This window comes from Salvelinus namaycush, chromosome 22, assembly GCF_016432855.1.
Source record: "Salvelinus namaycush isolate Seneca chromosome 22, SaNama_1.0, whole genome shotgun sequence".
Lineage (NCBI taxonomy): Eukaryota > Metazoa > Chordata > Actinopteri > Salmoniformes > Salmonidae > Salvelinus > Salvelinus namaycush.
Window position 1 is genome coordinate 17,586,043 of NC_052328.1, and position 21,949 is coordinate 17,607,991.

At 42.7% G+C, this 21,949-nt stretch overlaps 1 protein-coding gene across 1 annotated transcript in view; it reads left to right on the top strand.

Moving 5' to 3' along the window:
• Positions 1 to 21,949, top strand: part of LOC120017632 (bifunctional heparan sulfate N-deacetylase/N-sulfotransferase 2-like) — a 170,914-nt gene that overhangs the window by 46,936 nt on the left and 102,029 nt on the right. The gene's annotated exons all lie outside the window — the stretch shown is intronic.

Consider the following 21,949-nt stretch of genomic DNA (forward strand, 5'->3'; position numbering starts at 1 on the left):
GGTGAAAAAAAAAAAAGTTATCATTTGAAACGGTGGACAACAAAATCAAAGCATGGAGCACGGTTACATGCACATAATAAGATTATTGTGGATAGTCGGATTAATATAATTGTTCCTTTAACATTTCCCTAATATCCTGTTATTATCGACACATCTCAAATCAGGTTACCTGATGGGACTTTTAATAGATGCAGAAAATCGCCAATCAAAATATCTTTTAACTTGGTGACCATGTTATTTTTGCGAAAACTATTTGAGTCTGAGGTCGGACAAATTCAGTTTGTATGTGAAATGTATTTGTAAGATGCATTTCAGGTTTTCCACACTCACTTCACTCGCTCTTAAGGAGGCGGCTTGTGCTACTGGTGCTGGCACATGCGCAGATAAAATATACAGCTGGAACGCACATTTAATTATTATTTTTTTAAATTATGTTTTACATGTCCTAATAATTCGAAAGATTGCTCAGAAAAACAAGTTATTTTAATTGGCATATACTTACAGTGGGGAGAACAAGTATTTGATACACTGCCGATTTTGCAGGTTTTCCTACTTACAAAGCATGTAGAGGTCTGTAATTTTTATCATATGTACACTTCAACTGTGAGAGACAGAATATGAAACAAAAATCCAGAAAATCACATTGTATGATTAAGTAATTAATTTGCATTTTATTGCATGACATAAGTATTTGATACATCAGAAAAGCAGAAATTAATATTTGGTACAGAAACCTTTGTTTGCAATTACAGAGATCATACGTTTCCTGTAGTTCTTGACCAGGTTTGTACACACTGCAGCAGGGATTTTGGCCCACTCCTCCATACAGACCTTCTCCAGATCCTTTAGGTTTCGGGGCTGTCGCTGGGCAATACGGACTTTCAGCTCCCTCCAAAGATTTTCTATTGGGTTCATGTCTGGAGACTGGCTAGGCCACTCCAGGACCTTGAGATGCTTCTTACGGAGCCACTCCTTAGTTGCCCTGGCTGTGTGTTTCGGGTCGTTGTCATGCTGGAAGACCCAGCCACGACCCATCTTCAATGCTCTTACTGGGGGAAGGAGGTTGTTGGCCAAGATCTCGCGATACATGGCCCCATCCATCCTCCCCTCAATACGGTGCAGTCGTCCTGTCCCCTTTGCAGAAAAGCATCCCCAAAGAATGATGTTTCCACCTCCATGCTTCACGGTTGGGATGGTGTTCTTGGGGTTGTACTCATCCTTCTTCTTCCTCCAAACACGGCGAGTGGAGTTTAGACCAAAAAGCTCTATTTTTGTCTCATCAGACCGCATGACCTTCTCCCACTCCTCCTCTGGATCATCCAGATGGTCATTGGCAAACTTCAGACGGGCCTGGACATGCGCTGGCTTGAGCAGGGGGACCTTGCGTGCGCTGCAGTATTTTAATCCATGACGGCGTAGTGTGTTACTAATGGTTTTCTTTGAGACTGTGGTCCCAGCTCTCTTCAGGTCATTGACCAGGTCCTGCCGTGTAGTTCTGGGCTGATCCCTCACCTTCCTCATGATCATTGATGCCCCACGAGGTGAGATCTTGCATGGAGCCCCAGACCGAGGGTGATTGACCGTCATCTTGAACTTCTTCCATTTTCTAATAATTGCGCCAACAGTTGTTGCCTTCTCACCAAGCTGCTTGCCTATTGTCCTGTAGCCCATCCCAGCCTTGTGCAGGTCTACAATTTTATCCCTGATGTCCTTACACAGCTCTCTGGTCTTGGCCATTGTGGAGAGGTTGGAGTCTGTTTGATTGTGTGGACAGGTGTCTTTTATACAGGTAACGAGTTCAAACAGGTGCAGTTAATACAGGTAATGAGTGGAGAACAGAAGGGCTTCTTAAAGAAAAACTAACAGGTCTGTGAGAGCCGGAATTCTTACTGGTTGGTAGGTGATCAAATACTTATGTCATGCAATAAAATGCAAATTAATTACTTAAAAATCATACAATGTGATTTTCTGGATTTTTGTTTTAGATTCCGTCTCTCACAGTTGAAGTGTACCTGTGATAAAAATTACAGACCTCTACATGCTTTGTAAGTAGGAAAACCTGCAAAATCGGCAGTGTATCAAATACTTGTTCTCCCCACTGTATATTTTGTTTACTTGACTAATGGCATACTCTGACATAATTGGTTTAATATCGAATTATTAGTGAGCATGTAAACATACTCATGGATTGCTGTCATCCCTTGTCCATAGACTGATAAAAACCCATCACGAAATTCATTTGGAACACATTACATAGGATGAAGAAACAATCCTTTGAGCCGCAGCTTCATACTACTTGTAAGACAGAGGACTGATACTGTATACTTGTTGATGGGGTGGGATTGACGTGGGTGGTCCGTGGGTGGCTTTTGACTTTCTTTGGATTCCTCATGTCTAACTCATTGTTAGAAAAAAGTTTGTTCCTAATCGAATGTTAGTTACTCTATTTATTGAATATTATATGAATCCTAGATATTAAAATGGCCAATTTGGGTGCAATCAATTAGCTTAATTTATGATATTAAATTGTGTTTCAACCAAATAATGTTGCAGAAATGCTCATCTTATTTGGTTCTAATTGAAACAATTTCAGAATAATCTGAGATGGTGGGTGTCGATTGTCTTTCTTGTGCTTCTTGAGGTGGAACGACCCTCTTATGTGTTGTCAGTCTGAGGCTTTGTGTAGATTAATGACCTGACTAGACTTCGACAGGGATGCTGTTCAGACCGTAAGGGGGAAACAGGCAGCGGACAACGAAACGACTGGTGTCTAAAAACATCTCCCAGTGGAATCTCTGGGAACGGAGTAGAAGCACTCGCATTATATAGTCACGTAGCAGCGGCTCACTACTACAGCGACTCACTACAACCAAGGTGGGTTTTCTTCAAATCAACCCAGTTTTGGTTTCCTACCGTAGGAGGAAACTAGGAAGGAAGTTGTGATCCAGTTAGCTAAGTGGTGGGGGTTGGTGTTTTTTAATCTGCCGACCCGGCGCTGACCCCTTCGTCTTCATGGCGACAGGCCCCTGCTTGGGGTACAGGCGGAGCATAGGAGGCTGGCTTGTTGAATTCCACTGCCGGCATGTTTGAGCACGCTAACACCGTTTCATAACCAGCACGGAAACCAGTGAACACTGTCAGAGAGAGGGGGGTGAGATGGGATGTGGGCAGTTGGTTGCCTGGAGACCGCCGCCAGAGAGCTCTTGCAGTGAAGAATCTCTCACATCATGCAAAGCCTGGTCACGGTGAAGTCTAAGTCGTTCGTCTTTTGTTGTGTCCTTGTTGTCAGGAACATAAATTGTTGCTGGTCTATTAAAAAAAAAAAAAAAGTTATTCTCCCCACCACATCCATTAAAGCGTTTTACTACAAACCGTCCAGTCACAGTTTGTCTGTTTGTGGTCAGAAGCATGTCGTCTTCCAGCCAGTTGGGATCCGTGACACGCTGTGCTCTCTTTCCTCTGCCTGGCCCTGCTCCATGGTGCAGCTCTTCTCTGTTCCTCGGTAGTGGAGGTTCCCACCCGGAGGTTGGAGGAAAAACTGCTGGCTCCCAGCCATGCCAGCTGTTGGGCTGCTTGGCATAGGGAGTGAGGATTCTGAATGCCTCTGCTTTGTGTGGAGATGACAACAGATTGTGTGGACTCGTCCTGAGAACCCTAAAGAGCCTTTCCAGCTCCAGCCCAGAGGCACTCCCCCTGGCTGACACACCACCGTCAGGGCAAGGGCGTGAAGAACCTAGGTTACATTTCATATATGGTTATGCATCAAATGTATAAATGCTGGAGCCTACTTTGTCGCCAATCACCATGACTACAGATATGCGGCTCCATCACCACTGTCACAATCACTGCTTGGATTCAGGCTTCCTTCCTCATGCTCATGATCTCATGCATCATCACACTGAATGAGTGCGTTCTAGGTTTTCAATTGAGAACTCTCCGTCATAGTCAGTCTCTTTCTCTCTTTATATCCATGTGACCTCTACTTCAATGTTGAAGATCAAAGAACATAAGCAAAAGGGGCAGAACAAGGTTTTCACAGTATTCTGCCTGCCTTCATCGAGTATGTTCCCAACTCTTTGTGACTTTATTTCCTGCTCATTTGTGGACCCTCCCTTGGCCCTCAGCTATCCATCATGCATTGTTTGGTGCTCTTGCTAGCTTTGACCTTCCCCCTCATCCTGCTCCCACTCTGTGTGAAGGGGGTCTATGGGAAAGGCTCTCAAATCTCCCTCTGTCTTGCTAATGAATTTAGACTCTGTTCACTGAGTGAGGGGAAAGTCACAGATCAGCCAAGAAATGTCTCCTCGCTGCACCAACCTCCTCGCCCCTCCCAGCACCTCCACTTTCACCCCTTTCTCCTCCTTTCTTCCAGTTCTGTCATCTCTGCCTTTCTTTTGAGCTTCTTTACCTTCTCTTTCTTGGTATTTAATTTTCTGCTCCTTTTCTCCCTAATCTCTATTCACCCACTCTCATCCCTTGTCAGTCTTGCTCTCCCTCTCCTCCCTCTTTCCCTCTCTCTATGCACAGTGCTTTGGTGGGGATTTGGCGCGGCAGTAGCACCTGTCTGCCACGCTTCACTCCTCGCTGCTGCAGTTGAGTGCTCTCCAATCCTGAGGAGCCTCCTCCAAACCGCCCATCTCTGGAGGGCTCTAGCTTGGCCACACTGCTCTGGCCAGGCCCTGATCACTCACTGACTGCTCCTCTGCAACCCGACGGGAGGGAGATCCGTAGAGAAGATGACGGAAATGGAGGGATGTGCGCAGTAGGGAAGGGGGGGGGGATGGAGGAAGAGTAGGAGGAATCAATGAGGGGAATAAGTAGGCGAGGGAGTTTTGCATCGTGTCCTCCTGGCTGAGTTATTCTGGCCGCGGCAGGTAAAGGTATAGATTGTCGCCTCAGACGGCCGTCGTAAACACATCTCGCTGTGATTCATGCCAGCCCACCCCCTGATTTTAGGATACGTTTGCATGCCGACGCTAACACAGCTAATAATGAATGATTCATACTTGTCTAATCAGTTAATTATTAAATTAGAACCATCTGTAAGGCGCTGCGATCAAAGCCCCCTCGCTTCTGAAGCGCCGCTTCAGAGAGGCTTGGAATGAAAGGAGAGGCAGGACACGCACACAAACTTTCTTGGCACTCGTCTCCTGAAAGCCATTTGGCTGCCTCTCTATGCAGCATGTCACACACACTCCATTCTCATCCTTGTGAGACTGTCGTTAGCCGTCAGTGGCTCCCATGTTATGTGTTTGGGCACAAGTTGTTTACCTGCTCTGGTTTGTTCTGATTTATTTACCCCATCTGCTGCGGAGATGCCTGGTAGCTCTGAGGCCAAACGGAAAAAACAGGGCAGATGAGGTGCACTTCCTGTGTGAGCATGTCGCGAGCCAAAGCCCTGATTACCGCTCAATGGATCCCAGCAGCTGGCCCGTCCAGATAAAGATGTGGAAGAATGCGGATAAATATTTGGGTTTCTCTGTGTGAGTGTGTGGTAGTCTTAAGGGCTCTACACAGTCTATGCAAACGGAGCCGGCGGAGGTCCGTTTGTGTTGTTCCAAAAATTCAGCCGCACAAATGTACTTAGAACTACGTAGAGAGGTATATGAGGCTCAGTTGGGCTACTCCGGCCTTCTATACAAGTTCCTAGGTAGCCTGGGTGTGTGTCACTTGTTTGTGCCTGGCGCTTCTGATGCTTGTCTCCATCTCTCCCCGCTCTCCCTCTCAGCTGTGATAATCACAGAATTTTGAGTACTTGGCAGAAGCTCAGCTGTGTGGGTTTTCTCTTCTGCATTTCTCCTCCCTGAGGACTTTAGCATTCTACTTACTCTGCACAGTTGGGAAATTCATTGTCAGTTTTTATTGTTGACTGCTTATTAAAGAGAATACCCCCCCCCCCACAACAAATTAAAATTCAGATCTCATGGAGTGGATTTCACGCTGATGCCTCTGTCTTTGTGTGGTTTTGAAAAGCCCTTGCTTTCTCTCACAGCGCTCAAACTCTCACGCCTGGATGTGTGTATGTATGCATGTGTGAAAGAAAATGGAATTCAAATAGTCTAGAGATATGTAGACTATCTCTCCTCTCCAATTTGAAAGGATTCATTTCAAAGGCAAACCTACAATGCATTTCTCCGGGCCCTCACTGCATCGTATGTTGTAGCTATGTGTTTGTTGTCTGGGAGTTAAATCAGAATGTCTCAGCCTTCTGTGATCATCTGCTCGAGCTAATAAGCCGATTAACCACACTGGAGAACAAGGGCCCGCAGTCGCATGATTGTCTGCTTGGTTCATCTTGTATATTATGAATCCGTATTTGTGATGGTGTTTGAATACCTTCACGCTGTAGACAGACACGCTGGGGTAGCGATGGGAGTGTGATTGATTTCAGCCCTCCCTTTCTGTGTTTTGTGAGCTCCTCTTCCTGCCCATAGCCAATCATATTCCTCCAGATAGGAATGGGGAGGGAACTGATCAGCTTTTGATGTTGGCATGTCAATGGACCAGTATCACAAGTACTGAGGAGGCTAAAACTATGAAAGGCAGAAAAGCACTGGGGCCTTTTAGGTTGTTGTGCACCCTTTCCTCCTCTACTTTTAACCCCATGACTCAACCTAAGTCAACACAGCTTTCCCTTTTTTTGTCAGTTCAACTCTCTCCTCTGTTCACGCTGGAAAGCTCTGCATCTCTCCTCCTCTCCCTCCTGTTTTCTCCCTCTCTCTCTCTCTCCCCTCTGTCTCAGTCCAGCTGTTGTGTTAATAGAGTCCCTGCTGCCCGGAAAGCAAAATAATGAGATGCCAGTTGGAACCTAGACCCTTTGGCTTGTGGGAAATGTATTTCTCTAATATGTCCATTTTTTTAATTTTTCCCTCAGACGGCAACCACCACCTCCTCCAATTGGCACACTCTCCTCTTGCTTCATGTAGTCATTTTCACCTCCCTCGAAACTTGGAACACTCAAACTTTCACAAATGTTCCACCACTTCCTCGTCGACCTAAATGTCATATTCTTTCCCGAAATGAAAGTAATTTTCTCCCACATTTCTCACCCTCCATTCTCTCTCCCCTCTCTCTCTTGCAGGCCCTCGGATGATAGTTTAGAGTTTAATTGCTGGAGTGTTATCTTAATGAGGACATGAAAGCAGGGAGCGGGGCTAGCGATAGGGCCCATTGTGTGGCGAGGCTGGAGTCTGCAGCGCTGCCTGCCGTTATCTCTCCCTCTGCCTGGCTTTGTTTGCCAAGGTACGCTATAATGCCATACCAGACTGCCTCCTGCACTCTCACATGCAGCCGTACCCGTTTAGTTTTTAGTTCTACACTTCAGAACTCTTCAAATAAATGTTCCTTTGAAAATACACAATGGCTTAATTCTCCCCTGATTGTGACTGTGACGTTCAGGCCCTGCACTGTCATTCTACCATTCCCTTAAATGTTTCAGGTGTGTGTGTGTGTGTGTGTGTGTGTGTGTGTGTGTGTGTGTGTGTCAGCAGGTGGAAATTAACTGTTTGTTATTAGGCCAAGACTAGCTGTGTGTACTATGTGCATGCATGTGTGTTTCCATGTGTTTGTGTGCGTGACAAATTGTCACGCCGTGCTTACCTCTCTGAAGCGTGAAGCACAGTAGGGGCCTGCTTTCTGCGAGGCCCAAACATAGAACTTTAATTTCCTGTGGCAGATAGGACTGGAACAATATGAGGGGGAGGGGGGCTGGGTACACTGGGGGTGAACGATAACGGCGAGAGACAGGCTTGTGTGTTGGCGGATAGTCTGAGAAAAAAATATATGGAAAGGAAAAGAAAGGACTGAATTCCGTCTGATTCTTTTTACGCCAGAAAAAAAAAGCAGATCCCTCTGCTGGCTGTTTCCTCATGAACCCCTTTCCTTTATCGCTCCCCTTTCCACCCTCTCTGCCATCTTCCCCATCTCGTTCCATTTTCTGTCTCCTCGTACCAGGAGCAAGGAGGAGCAGTTCATATTTGTCTCTGAAACGGGAGAGCAGAAGAACAGAGACTCATTAGCGTTGGCTCGTTGGTATTTATTGCATTGTTCGTCTGGAGCAGTTTTATAATGTGCAGCTAATTGAGCACCATCAAGCTGCACTGTGTGTGTTTGTGTGTGTTTTATGGTTTGCGACCCCCCCCCCCCCCCCCCCCCCTGTTAATAGAGGCATAAATCAGTCCTGAATCCGTTGGTTTCCGTGGATATCCCTGTGGAGCAGCGGGGCACAGCTGTGGACTCTCCTGCTGGATCCCCAGTCCTGGCTGCATCACTGCCCCACAGGCCAATGTCTCCTTATTGCATCTTAAGTTGTTTGTTCTTTCAGCCATTCATCCATTTCTAGATGTATCCTTTTTTTATTATACAAGTGAGTCAATAGCTTGTCACTGAGTTTCAGGGGGGGGAAACTGAATATGCATTGTAACATGATGTTCAAGTGGTAGAGTTTAAACTAGCCATACGTTTGATTCGCACAGCCCTGTATTGAAAGCTATGTTTGCATGTAAATCTCCATCAAATAGTCTAGTTCTGCTTTGATTTGGTCCATAGCCGGAACCTGTCCATTGTCAGTAGTCTGCCCTCTCTTTCCACTACCTCTCATGTGTTTGGCTTGAATGGATAATAGACCAATATTTTCTTACTGCAGAAAGTAAAGTCCTTTTTCTATAACCTCAAACTGATTTCTTCATGTCTCTCGCAATCATTCTCTATTTCAGCCTAACAGCAATGAATCCATATGTAATCATCAGTTTGAAAAGCCTGCGTGCCTGTGAGGTGCTATACTTTCTTCCACCTTTTGGTTTGCTCTAAATAAACTCCTGCAACTTGGAAAGATATTGTGCTGTTGCTATAGAAATGAATAATTACTGTGTGTGGAGCTATTCTACCCAGGCTCTGTAGATGCCTTACCTCACCGGGGACCTCCGCAGTCCTTGGAACAGCACGTTGAAATGTTTGTTTTTGAAGCTACAGTCTGTAGAATAAAGTGTGGGCACAAGTAGAATCAGAAAGCCAATAACTATGAGCACTGAATTTATTTGTTCTATCGTTTTTTTAACTGAACGTCATCTCTCCTTACCTGTGGATCTCTGCATAGTAGATTTCAGTACTCATTGTGGGTTGTTGGGGAGTAGTAGTCTTCCCAGGAGAACTGTGGGAGTTGCAGTTTACACAGCGCTTGTACTCAATTCACCACAACAGAGCCCAGCCCAGCACTCCCCTCCCATACAGTATTATTGAGATGGCCCCTGTGTCCCCAGTAACCCCTGGGAGATGGGCTACATGTATTAATCGTTGTTACCTCTAATAGAATTGTCAGCCTTTTATCTCACACAAATCATAAATCTTACACTGTTTGCCGGTCCCATCCCTGACAGAAAACACTGGGCTTTGCACTTTTACCATGTTATAATTTCCGGGTGACACTTTGTATTTATTCTTCTGGTCCTGTTTGGTGTGAATGTGCTTTGCTCTGAGTGTGTGTGTATTTGGCTGTGGTTTCCATGACAACTGCGGCCTGTCTTCCTGCTGCTGTCTCCTGTGTCCCTTTTGAGGGTGGTTGACATTTTGTAAGCGGACAGAGTCGGCAGAGTTAAGCTATCCATCTATGTAATTTCAGCAAGCCATGACACCCACTATCTCAGAATGTTCCAAAACCTTTTCTGAAGTTAGAAACATAAGATTAGCATTCCTGCAACATTATTTTGTTAAAATATAATTTGATCTCTGAGGAAATTAAGCTAATTGATTGCACCCAAATTGGCAATTTTTTTAATTTATCGGATTCATATAATATTCAGTAAATATAGTACCTAACATCCAATTTGGACTAAACTTTTTTCTAAGAATGAGGAATCCAAAGAAATGGTTAAAAGCCGCCCACCCCAACCACAAGGGTACAGGATCAGTTCTCTGTTTGACAAGTGGTATGGAGCTGCGGCTTTGAGTGTTTCTTCATCCTATGTAATGTATTCTCTGAATTTGGTGATGTATTCTTCTTCCCTGTTCAGAGAAGTTAGTGGTTGTTATCCTCATGGCCCATCCTACATCCTGATATGACCAGGTTCTGACCACTAGATCAGTGGTTCTCAACTGGTTTTGCCTCGGGACCCAAATTGAACCAGGATGTCTCAATCGCGAACCAATATTCACCTCGCGAAGAATCGCCATATACAATCTGGAAAACTGTTTTTAATGCTATGTTGATAGTAAATGTATAAATGATATGACAAGGGAATAACATTCCCACATCTCTCATTGTCAATAATGACATTTTTCCCATATTCTTGATTATGAATGTCAGTAAACTCACTGGCTTGAGAGGACAAAATCAACAAAAAGAGTGCTGCTTATTAGCTCTACATTGAAAAGACATTGAAAAAGATTTGAAGAAAAAAATATTAAAATGATAAAATTAAGTTCACTATCATTTCTACACACCTTCTACCTTGTTTAAGTTGTTTAACCTCTCTGGGATATGTGGGACGCTAGCGTCCCGCATGGCCAACATCCAGTGAAAATGCAGAGCGCCAAATTCAAATAAATTACTATAAAATGAATGAAATCACACATGCAATACACCAAATTAAAGCTACACTTGTTGTGAATCCAGCCAACGTGTCAGATTTCAAAAAGGCTTTGCAACGAAAGCACACCAAACGATTGTTAGGTCAGTACATAGCCACAGCAAAACACAGCCATTTTTCCAGCCAAAGAGAGGAGTCACAAAAAGCATAAATAGAGATTAATTTTATCACTAACCTTTGATGATCTTCGTCAGATGACACTCATAGGACTTCATGTTACACAATACATGTATGTTTTGTTCGATAAAGTTCATATTTATATCCAAAATTCTCAGTTTACATTGGCGCGTTACGTTCAGTAATGTTTTGCTTCCAAAACATCCGGTGATTTTGCAGAGAGCCACATCAATTTACAGAAATACTCATTATAAATGTTGATGAAAATACATGTGTTATGCATGGAACTTTAGATAAACTTCTCCTTAATGCAACCGCTGTGTCAGATTTCAAAAAAGCTTTACCGAAAAAGCACACCATGCAATAATCTGAGTACAACGCTCAGAGCCCAATCAACCCAAAGAGATATCCGCCATTTTGGAGTCAACATAAGTCAGAAATAGCATTATAAATATTCACTTACTTTTGATGATCTTCATCAAAATGCACTCCCAGGAATCCCAGTTCCACAATAAATGTTTGATTTGTCCATAAAGTCCATCATTTATGTCCAAACACCTCCTTTTGTTCGCACGTTTAGTACACAATCCAAACTGATGACGAGCTGGCAGGTCCAGGCGAAAGTTCAGACGAAAAGTCATATTACAGTCCGTAGAAACATGTCAAACTAAGTATAGAATCAATCTTTAAGATGTTTTTATCATAAATCTTCAATAATGTTCCAACCGGAGAATTCCTTTGTCTTCAGAAATGCGATGGAACGCAAGCTACCTCTCATGTGAATGCGCGTGACCAGCTCGTGGCACTCTGCCAGACCTCTGACTCAATCCCCTCTCATTCCCCCCTCCTTTATAGTAGAAGCATCAAACAAGGTTCTAAAGACTGTTGACATCTAGTGGAAGCCTTAGGAAGTGCAACATGACCCCGTTTCCACTGTATCTTGGATAGGCAAAGAGTTGAAACACTACAAACCTCAGATTTCCCACTTCCTGGTTGGATTTTTTTTCTGGTTTTTGCCTACCATATGAGTTCTGTTATACTCACAGACATCATTCAAACAGTTTTAGAAACTTCAGTGTTTTCTATCCAAATCTACTAATTATATGCATATTCTAGCTTTTAGGACAGAGTAGCAGGCAGTTTACTCTGGGCACCTTTTTATCCAAGCTACTCAATACTGCCCCCCTGGCCCAAAGAAGTTAAATTCAGACTGAAGTATTTTTTTTCTCAGATACCCGCGACCCACTCAACCTCCCCCACCAGTTGAGAATCACTGCACTAGATGGTGCTGTTCCTGCTATTACTTGATGTGTTTAAAGAATCCCCCCACCCACGTTAAAAGGGATAGTTCAATGTATTTTTGTATTTTGGGTGGTTTCCTTACCATGTAAGCAGTTTACGGACAACGTACGACAGCAACCCATGCTTTGGTTTTGTTTACCTGACCAGTGTTTCAAATGCTAACTTTTTAGCATTTGTGGCACCAATGCAAGTCAATGGTACATACAGTGGGGTACGAAATTAACGATACCCTTGATAAAGATGTGCAAAAAGGACTGTATAAAATAATTCAAATACTGACCTATATTGTATGCTAATGTTTTTGGGGAAATAATATTATTTTATACTAATACAATCAGGGCATAAAATGTCATTTTTGGTCCACCAGCCACAGGGGCAGGTAGATTAAAAAATATATATGTACCAGACTCAGATTTCATTTACCAGCCAAAATATTTGATGCTTTGTAATGTTTCTAAAACAATACATGTATTACTAGTACGAAGTGATGTGGTATATTGTTTACTTATATTTTGTGACCTCGGTCTTTAAAAATATACACTGCTCAAAAAAATAAAGGGAACACTTAAACAACACAATGTAACTCCAAGTCAATCACACTTCTGTGAAATCAAACTGTCCACTTTTGGACGTCGGGCCCTCATACCACCCTCATGGAGTCTGTTTCTGACCGTTTGAGCAGACACATGCACATTTGTGGCCTGCTGGAGGTCATTTTGCTGGGCTCTGGCAGTGCTCCTCCTTGCACAAAGGCGGAGGTAGCGGTCCTGCTGCTGGGTTGTTGCCCTCCTACGGCCTCCTCCACGTCTCCTGATGTACTGGCCTGTCTCCTGGTAGCGCCTCCATGCTCTGGACACTACGCTGACAGACACAGCAAACCTTCTTGCCACAGCTCGCATTGATGTGCCATCCTGGATGAGTTGCACTACCAGAGCCACTTGTGTGGGTTGTAGACTCCGTCTCATGCTACCACTAGAGTGAAAGCACCGCCAGCATTCAAAAGTGACCAAAACATCAGCCAGGAAGCATAGGAACTGAGAAGTGGTCTGTGGTCACCACCTGCAGAACCACTCCTTTATTGGGGGTGTCTTGCTAGTTGCCTATAATTTCCACCTTTTGTCTATTCCATTTGCAAAACAGCATGTGAAATTTATTGTCAATCAGTGTTGCTTCCTAAGTGGACAGTTTGATTTCACAGAAGTGGGATTGACTTGGAGTTACATTGTGTTGTTTAAGTGTTCCCTTTATTTTTTTGAGCAGTGTGTGTATATATATATATATATATCACAGATGAGACATGTTGACCTTCCCCGTTAAGGGTGGGATGTTACCGTGATTATGCGACTTGTTGTATTCCCTAGCAGTTGAAAGTCAAACATAGAAAACAACCCAGCTTGTGAACAAACCACTTCAGAAGTGTGCATGGGCAAATAGCTCTATTTTCATGTTACCCAAAAAATGTGAATGCCGCGAGTTTGCTAAACAGCATTGGCACTTGGATTGGAACCTTTGCTTTGGTCAGATGCCTTAAATAGATCTCTTTGGCCATGCACAAAAGTGGTGAATCTGGCATCAAAACGAGAACGCATGAGCAGAAAATATCCCCATACCTACTGTAAAATATGGAGGTGGATCTGTGATGTTATGGGGCTATTTTGCTTCCACTGGTCCTGGGGCCCTTGTTAAGTCCAACGTCATCATGAACTTTACATAGAACCAAGATATTTTTGCCGTAAACCTGACCATAACCCCAAACACACATCAAATCCACAAATAAATGAATTGCCCACAAAATCAACATTTTGCAATGGCCATCTCAGTCTCTGGACTTAACTTTTGACTCCTACCTTTTTGAGGAAAAAAAGTATTGTTAAAGTTTTTCCCTAGTAAAAAATATATTTAATTTCCCCCCCAAAATGATCATACAGTATAGCTCTGTATTTTAATTATTTATTTTATACATTCATTTTTGCTCATCTTTATCAAGGGTGTCAATTTCGAACCCCACATTTTCGCGTTTTGTCTCAGCTCCGGTTGGTCTTTCCCTTTCTGTGACCTCATCGTCTGAATATAACAACTTGCTGCACTAACATCAAAACTCAAGAGAAACTTGAGACTTATGTATTAATTTAGCAGATTATCAAATAATACAGTAGTAGGAGCAGAAAAAACAGATCTTGTCTCAGACATTTGTCCTAGATGTTGTACTTAAAGTAGAGGCAATGAACTGAAGAAGCCCAGCAAAGGCATCATGTTTTAGTGTTGTCACCAAAACATCCTAGTAATTTTTCTTGCCCTGCTGTTTTTTGAGGCTGCAGCAATCACCCCGGATGATCTCGCAACGTTATTACTGCATAAGCTGCAAACCCACTTTGGGTCTTATCGCATATTTGGCTTGAAATCCATCTTATGTGAAGAATGTGACTTTTCAGACCTGAACCAACTTGCACACTGTGTGTGACAATTGTTTCTGTGAAAATGAGCTGATTGTGGCAGCAAATGGGAAGCTGCTTTTTATGGCTAGGTAGTTTTTCTCATGAAATGATAATGTTCTTGTCTCACCTTACACACAATTTATAGTAGCCTACAGATTTATTGATAGGACCGTTGCCCTTGGGGGGCATTTGGCTATACCTAGTGTTGCTTGCGTGGTTCAGGGCCCTGCCTCACTAAAAACGGGAGCAAAGGTTTTGATATGGAAACATAAATGTGCATTCATATTGGGCAAGCTTCGGTAGTAGGCTACTTCCTCTGTTTTGTAACAACTCATACTTTTTCTCTCCCACTGAATGCTGCAACCCTGGTTTATCTGCATCCCCTCCCCCCTCCTTGTGGCCTCCTTTCTGCCTGCCTGCCTGGTGGTGGAGGGATGGGGTAGTGGGTGGAGAACGGGGGCAGATGGAGGTAGGGGGCCAGGACTGCCTGCTGCGTGCCATTCAGCTCACACAGACCCAGTAGTGTAGCCCACAGAACGCCAGCATCCAGCAGCTTAGCCTTCACCCCTCGCCTCTCCACACCCCCTGCTCTCAATCCTCTATCTCTCTCCCTCAGCACCTCCCATGTCTACTCTATTCATGTCTGAAATGAAATTGGCTTACACTCCGTCCTTTAAGGTGTGATGTGTTGTGGTTCAGGATTGAGAGCGAGCAGTTTACTGCCGTTGCCTCACACTGGCTTTCTGTGTCTGTATGAACCAATGATTTTTATATTTATTTATATATATATATATATATCACACACACACACACACACACACACACACACACACACACACACACTAGATGATTGACGGGGAGCTGTTTTGAAGCCGCTGCGCCACCATCTTGGCACTCCCCCACCATTGTAATTTGTTTTTGTCCCTTTAATTATATTAGACACCTTAATGCATACTTTTATATTATGAGATAGACAAACAAAATACAAATTTAATATAACATTTTCATTAAAATATAGTTGTCTGAAAGTACTAATGTTACTGGCCCCCACTACAATAAAAAAATACTTTAATACATGTCATTTTGTCATTGAAACATTTAAGATACTGTAGAATTCCATTAATTCCTATGGAGGACTGCTTCTTCTGAGGAGTGCCAATATGGCCGACCGGTGGCTTCAAAGCCTCTCATTGGCCAATACAAAGCATCGGCAATCCATGGTTTATATACATCATTGGTATGAACAGATGCTTGAGGCAATGAGCTAGGAATCTAAGATGTTAGGAGAGGCTACAGGTGCTTGTGAAAACCATGTGTGTTCACACGAGTAGCAAGCTGGGGCATTAGCCTGTCTACTGGAAGGCTTAGCAGCCAGTTACATATGAGATAGATGGAGAATGTGTAGGGAGGTGGCAGCGAGGGGCAAACTGGGACAGAATGTCTGCTTCTCTGCTTGGTGAGGGATGGATCAGAGAATAGATGTCCTCGGACTTTAACCTTTCAGTGATACCCATCCGGGAGCATCCTCATCAAAAAAGCTGACTAGCATAGCCTAGCCTAACGGGACAGGGATATCATATAATATAATTTCATGAAATCACAAGTCCAATACAGCAAATGAAAGATAAACATCTTGTGAATCCAGCCATCATTTCCGATTTTTAAAATGTTTTACAGCGAAAACACTATGTATTTATATTAGCTAACCACAATAGCCAAACACACAACGGCATGTTTTCACCATGTTTCCACCGCATAGGTAGCTTTCACAAAACCCAGAAATAGAGATAAAATTAATCACTAACCTTGAACAACTTCATCAGATGACAGTCTTATAACATCATGTTATACAATACATTTATGTTTTGTTCAAAAATGTGCATATTTGAGGTATAAATCGTAGTTTTACATTGCAGCCACCATTACAAATAGCACCAAAGCAGCCAGAATAATTACAGAGAGCAACGTGAAATACATAAATACTCATCATAAAATATTTATGAAAAATACATGGTGTACAGCAAATGAAAGATAAACATCTTGTGAATCCAGCCAATATTTCCGATTTTTTAAAAAGTGTTTTACAGCGAAAATACAATATAGAATTATATTAGCTTACCACAATAGCCAAACACACAAAAACATTTATTCACCGCCAACATAGCTTTCGCAAAAACCAGCAATAGAGATAAAATTAATCACTAACCTTTGGACAACTTCATCAGATGACAGTCTTATAACATCATGTTATACAATACATTTATTGTGCATATGTAGAGCTGCAAATCGTGGTTATACATTGTGAATACGTAGCAACAATTCACCAAAATCTCCAGAGATATTTTGGACAGTCACCTAATCTAATCAAAGAACTCATCATAAACTTTACATAAAAATACTTGTTGTATGGCAAATGAAATACACTGGTTCTTAATGCAACCGCTGTGTTAGATTTTTAAAAATAACTTTACTACAACATACAGTATGCATTATTGTGAGACAGCGCTCACCTATTCTCCGCCGTGTTGGAGCCAACATATTCCACAGAAATACGAAATAACATCATAAATATTCTCCTACTTTTGTTGATCTTCCATCAGAATGTTGTGCAAGGAGTCCTAGGTCCAGAATAAATCGTTGTTTGGTTTTAGAATGTCCATTTCTTCTGTCGAATTAGCAACTTTGGCTAGCATTGTGGAGCGTACGTGTCCATCATCTCTTGGCGCATGGAACGAAAAATTCCAAAATTCCCAATAAACGTCGAATAAACTGGTCAAACTCGGTTGAAAATCCTACTTTATGATGTTCTTCTCATATGTATCCAATAAAATGAGAGCCGGAGCAATTCGTAGTGTATACCGAACGCTTTTCAGAAGACAATGTGAGGTTCCCCGGCGCGCAGCTGAATACTGACGATAGGGCGGACCTGTCACTCCAAAAGCTCTTATTCGGCCTCACATCAAGCTAGACACCCCATTCAACCTTCCACTGCCTGTTGACATCTAGTGGAAGGCGTATGAAGTGCATACAGATCCATAAATAAAAGCCAGTTGAATAGGCAGGCCCTGACACAGAGCCTCATTTTCAGAATTTTCACTTCCTGTATGGAAGTTTGCTGCCAAATGAGTTCTGTTTTACTCACAGATATAATTCAAACAGTTTTAGAAACTTCAGAGTTTTCTATCCAATAGTAATAATAATATGCATATTGTATGATCTAGAACAGAGTACGAGGCCGTTTTAATTTGGCCACGATTTTTTCCAAAGTGAAAACAGTGCCCCCCTATTCACAATAAGTTTTTAACCGGAGGGGCAGTTTTATCATGTTAAACTGGCTTTGGTGTTGTATCCGTTCTCTCTCTCTCTGACATTAGCTCTGGCTGCAACTTCACTCTGATCTATAGTGCCCTTCATCACACTGTTAGAAATTGCCATGGAGAAAATGATAGCGATGCACAATATTTATTTACAGCTCTCTCTCTATGTGTGTGTGTGTGTTTACAGACTGCAAATGGATTTTCCCTCATTGTGCCTGAACTTTTCTCATTGGCTGTTTTCATTGGAGCTGAGCGTAATGATTTCTGTGCCTGCATTAGCATGAGAGGAAGAGTGCCTGGCTGTCAGCTCAGAGATGTCACCTCATGAACCTTCTGTCCGCCTCCGCTTCTGGATTCTGAAATGAATGCAAAGGGCAGAGAAAATCAAATGTCACCCCCCCCTCTGCTGTGGCCAGTACATGACTATGCTAGTGCTGCTCACTGGCGTAGATAACGGTTAGCCTTAGTTATTCAAATTAAGCTAACATTAACTTCTCACTCTCCCATGTTTGCCATTTGATTCAAGCTAAGTAGTAGAGGGCTGTCATACCATTAGGGGAGAGCATTAAATCTTAAATCTGCATCCCCCTGGCCTATGGTGTGGTCTGATTTATTAGGCTTCTGTAATTCACCCTGAGGGCCTCAGGTAGAATCCCGCTCCTGAGTCATTACTAATCTCTCTTACCTGCTGCCCGTGTCGGTCTCCCCATCCACCTCCCCCTGTATGCGCCGTATGGCTGCAGAGTGGAGCGAGGGAGAGGAGAAAGACACAGACAATAGGATTAGCAACACCATCCCCAGCCGGGCTGAATGGGATTCTGCTGTCGCACCGTTAATTGGCAGATATAATCATTAAGCCATGAATAAGATTTGCAGCGGCTTTAGTGGGTAAACAATAGGACTAGGAATCGCCAGGGACCTCACGATACGACATTATTAGGAAATGTATTGCGTTTTCTCACGATTCTATATGCATTGCCAGTGTTTTCCATTAGCGTTGGCTAATCAGCCGTTTACACACTAATTTTCAGACGGCTACATTTTCCACTTTATATTAACTAGGCTACTTTTCATTTAAAAGTTTCAATTCGCTAGTCTGTCAAGCCCTCTCCCGCTAGAATGAACCATATGCATCTTCTAGTGGTCTATTGATAGTGTAGTTGCCTGTCAGCCACAAAGTGAGCGATAACAGGGAAACGCAACAGAGAGGAAGAGGCGAAGCAAGAGGTTTCACTCTCCAAAATCTGTCCAAAATAAGGCCAATGCATTTTCTATGGGCTTATTGTGGACCTAAGCCTGCCTTCCCGCCTTCGGGACAACAACTCCCATTGTTGGGGCGGAGACATGAGCATCTCGTTATTATATACAGAGCTCTGGTTGCAGTTGAATTTCTTTACACTGAGGGAGAGCGAGCATGATGCTCGTGAATTTGCACGTTCCAAGTATTGAGTTGTAACGATGAGCCTAAATCCAATAGCCTAATTATTGTTTTCGAACACATTTTTTATATTTTTTCCGTGTTTCAACAGTGTGTTGATTGGCAACTGAACAGCAAGTGGTGCCTAGTTCCTTGAAGGCGTCAAACTGACTGAATAAAGTCGATCACCTATATACCTTGCCAGCGTGGTTATATAGTGTTTCGGACATAATGCGACTACGGCACCGTAGAGTCCTTACGCACACATACACACACTTGTACATACAGTGCATTCGGAAAGTATTCATACCCCTTAACTTCCATATTTTGTTACGTTACAGCCTTATTCCAAAATTGATTAAATAAAGTGACACAACCCCATAATGATAAAGTGAAAACTGGTTTTTAGAAATGTTTGCAAATGTATTAAAAATAAAACAAGTACTTTATTTACATAAGTATTCAGACCCTTTGCTATGAGACTCGAAATTGAGCTCAGGTGCATCCTGTTTCCGTTGATCATCCTTGAGATGTTTCTACAACTTGTCCTCCTGTGGTAAATTCAATTGATTGGCCATGATTTGTTAAGACACACACCTGTCTATATAAGGTCCCACAGTTGACAGTGCATGTCAGAGCAAAAACCAAAACCAACCAACCAAAAAATTTACCCTTTCCCAGATCTGTACCAAAAACAGAAAGCTGGAAAAACAAAACCTTGAATTTATTATAATATAATGTGGGCTTTTTACTTCATTTTTCTGTTTTTAATAAAGTCCATAATTTGAAGAACAAACATTGTGGCAATTCATATCTTGCAGTAAAACTGTAAATAAGACTTTAATCTCAAGAGAAGACTGTTTTATTGTTCTCTTACTTAGAAAATAGTTCTGATCATGCACAGTGCCTTTAGAAACACCCCTTGACTTTTCCCACATTTTCTTCTTACAGCACTTGTCAAACTCATTCCATGGAGGGCCGAGTGTCTGCGGATTTTTGCTCCTCCCTTGTACTTGACTGATGAATTAAGGTCACTAATTGGTAAAGAACTCCCCTCACCTCGTTGTCGAGGCCTTAATTGAAAGGGAAAACCAAAAACCCGCAGACACTAGGCCCTCCATGGAATGAGTTTGACACCCCTGTTACAGCCTGAATTAAAAATGGATTAACCATATTGAGTAAATTTCTGCGGCCACGTGGAAATTTAATTAGCATAATACAAATTCCACATAAATATGTCTGTTTAAGCTTGATGTTTTTTTGCATTTGATCCACCGCATCTGAGGTGAAAGGTGGCAGAGCTACAGCTGTGTTTGTCAGACCACGAGACACCCCGATAATCAGTCTTCTCATGAAAACGTCTGTAGCATCCAAACGGTTTGGCCTACAAACTATTATGACCATAGATAACAGGTACAGCCAACTAGTGCAAAAATAATTTTGTGATATTGTCAAAACGATGCAATATTTTGTCAAAATGAATATCCCAATATTTTACCTGGGACCGAGAGACTGAAAAACAGCGATCTCAAGGCCAGCAGACTGTTAAATAGCCATCACTAGCACAGAGAGGTTGCAGCCTACACACAGGACACTTTAATAAATGGATCACTAGTCACTAAAATAATGTTTACATATCTTGCATTACTCATCTCATATGTGTATATGTACTATCTACTGTATCTGTCTATGCCTCCCTGACATTGCTCGTCAATATATTTATATATTCTTAATTCCATTCCTTACTTAGATGTGTGTGTATTGGGTATATGTTGTGAAATTGTTAGATATTACTTGTTAGATATTGCTTCACTGTCAGTACTAGAAGCACAAGCATTTCAATACACCCGCAATAACATCTGCTCAACACATGTATGTGACCAATAAAATGTGATTTTTGATTTGAACAGCAGTGAGAGGATCCTTCATCCGCTTTATTAAGCTGGTGGCTGATCACAGTGTTGGTTGTAGTGATTTGAAGGGGGCGACGTGTGTGTGTATGATGTGTCATCTTGTGTGCCTTGGTTGGATGTGGGTATAGCTAATATGGTCCAGCGGTAATGATGGTCATCAGTTATGTGTAATACATATGTAAAGCTGTGTACTGGTGTGTTATTTATCTTTGATAGCGGTAGCAGCATATAGCAGTGCATTATTTTCCCTCCTAGGCAGATTCCGCTCCATCGTGGGCGAGGTGCGTTTGACGTGATGCTTTTATGAAGTAGTAGTGTTTGCTGGAGCAGATGAGGTTTTAGTAGCAGGCTACAGCACAACCACTGCCTTCCATAGCACTTAGGACCCCCCCCATCCTCCACCACCAATACCCTACCTCCAACTGTGAGCTCTCTCCTTCCTTCCCCTAACAGAGTCCCCAGAGCCCCCTAACCCTGGCTGTCTCATAACTAGCTCTGAAATGGACACCTTTCCAATATTCTTTATTATCACTGATGGTTGACGAGGACTGGATAGGATTTATCCGTATTTCTTCAACCTATCATGTCTTGCCATGGAAGCCAGTTAAAATGATTAAAAAACAGCTTCTGTGGGTCTGGATATATCAGGACAGCCTGCTCCTGGAACAAACTGCACACTACATAGCAAACAGAAAATCACCAGGGAGCAAGAGAGGGAGATGTTGACTCAGGTTGTTGTCTAGGCAAGCAGAGGTCAGGGCTCCTCTCTAGCATCATATCTTCATGTGATGCTGTTAAGCCTGCTTTTCTGTCTTTGTCTCATCTCTCTTCTTCTCTGGCTCTGTCGTCCTTGACAACCCTGGGG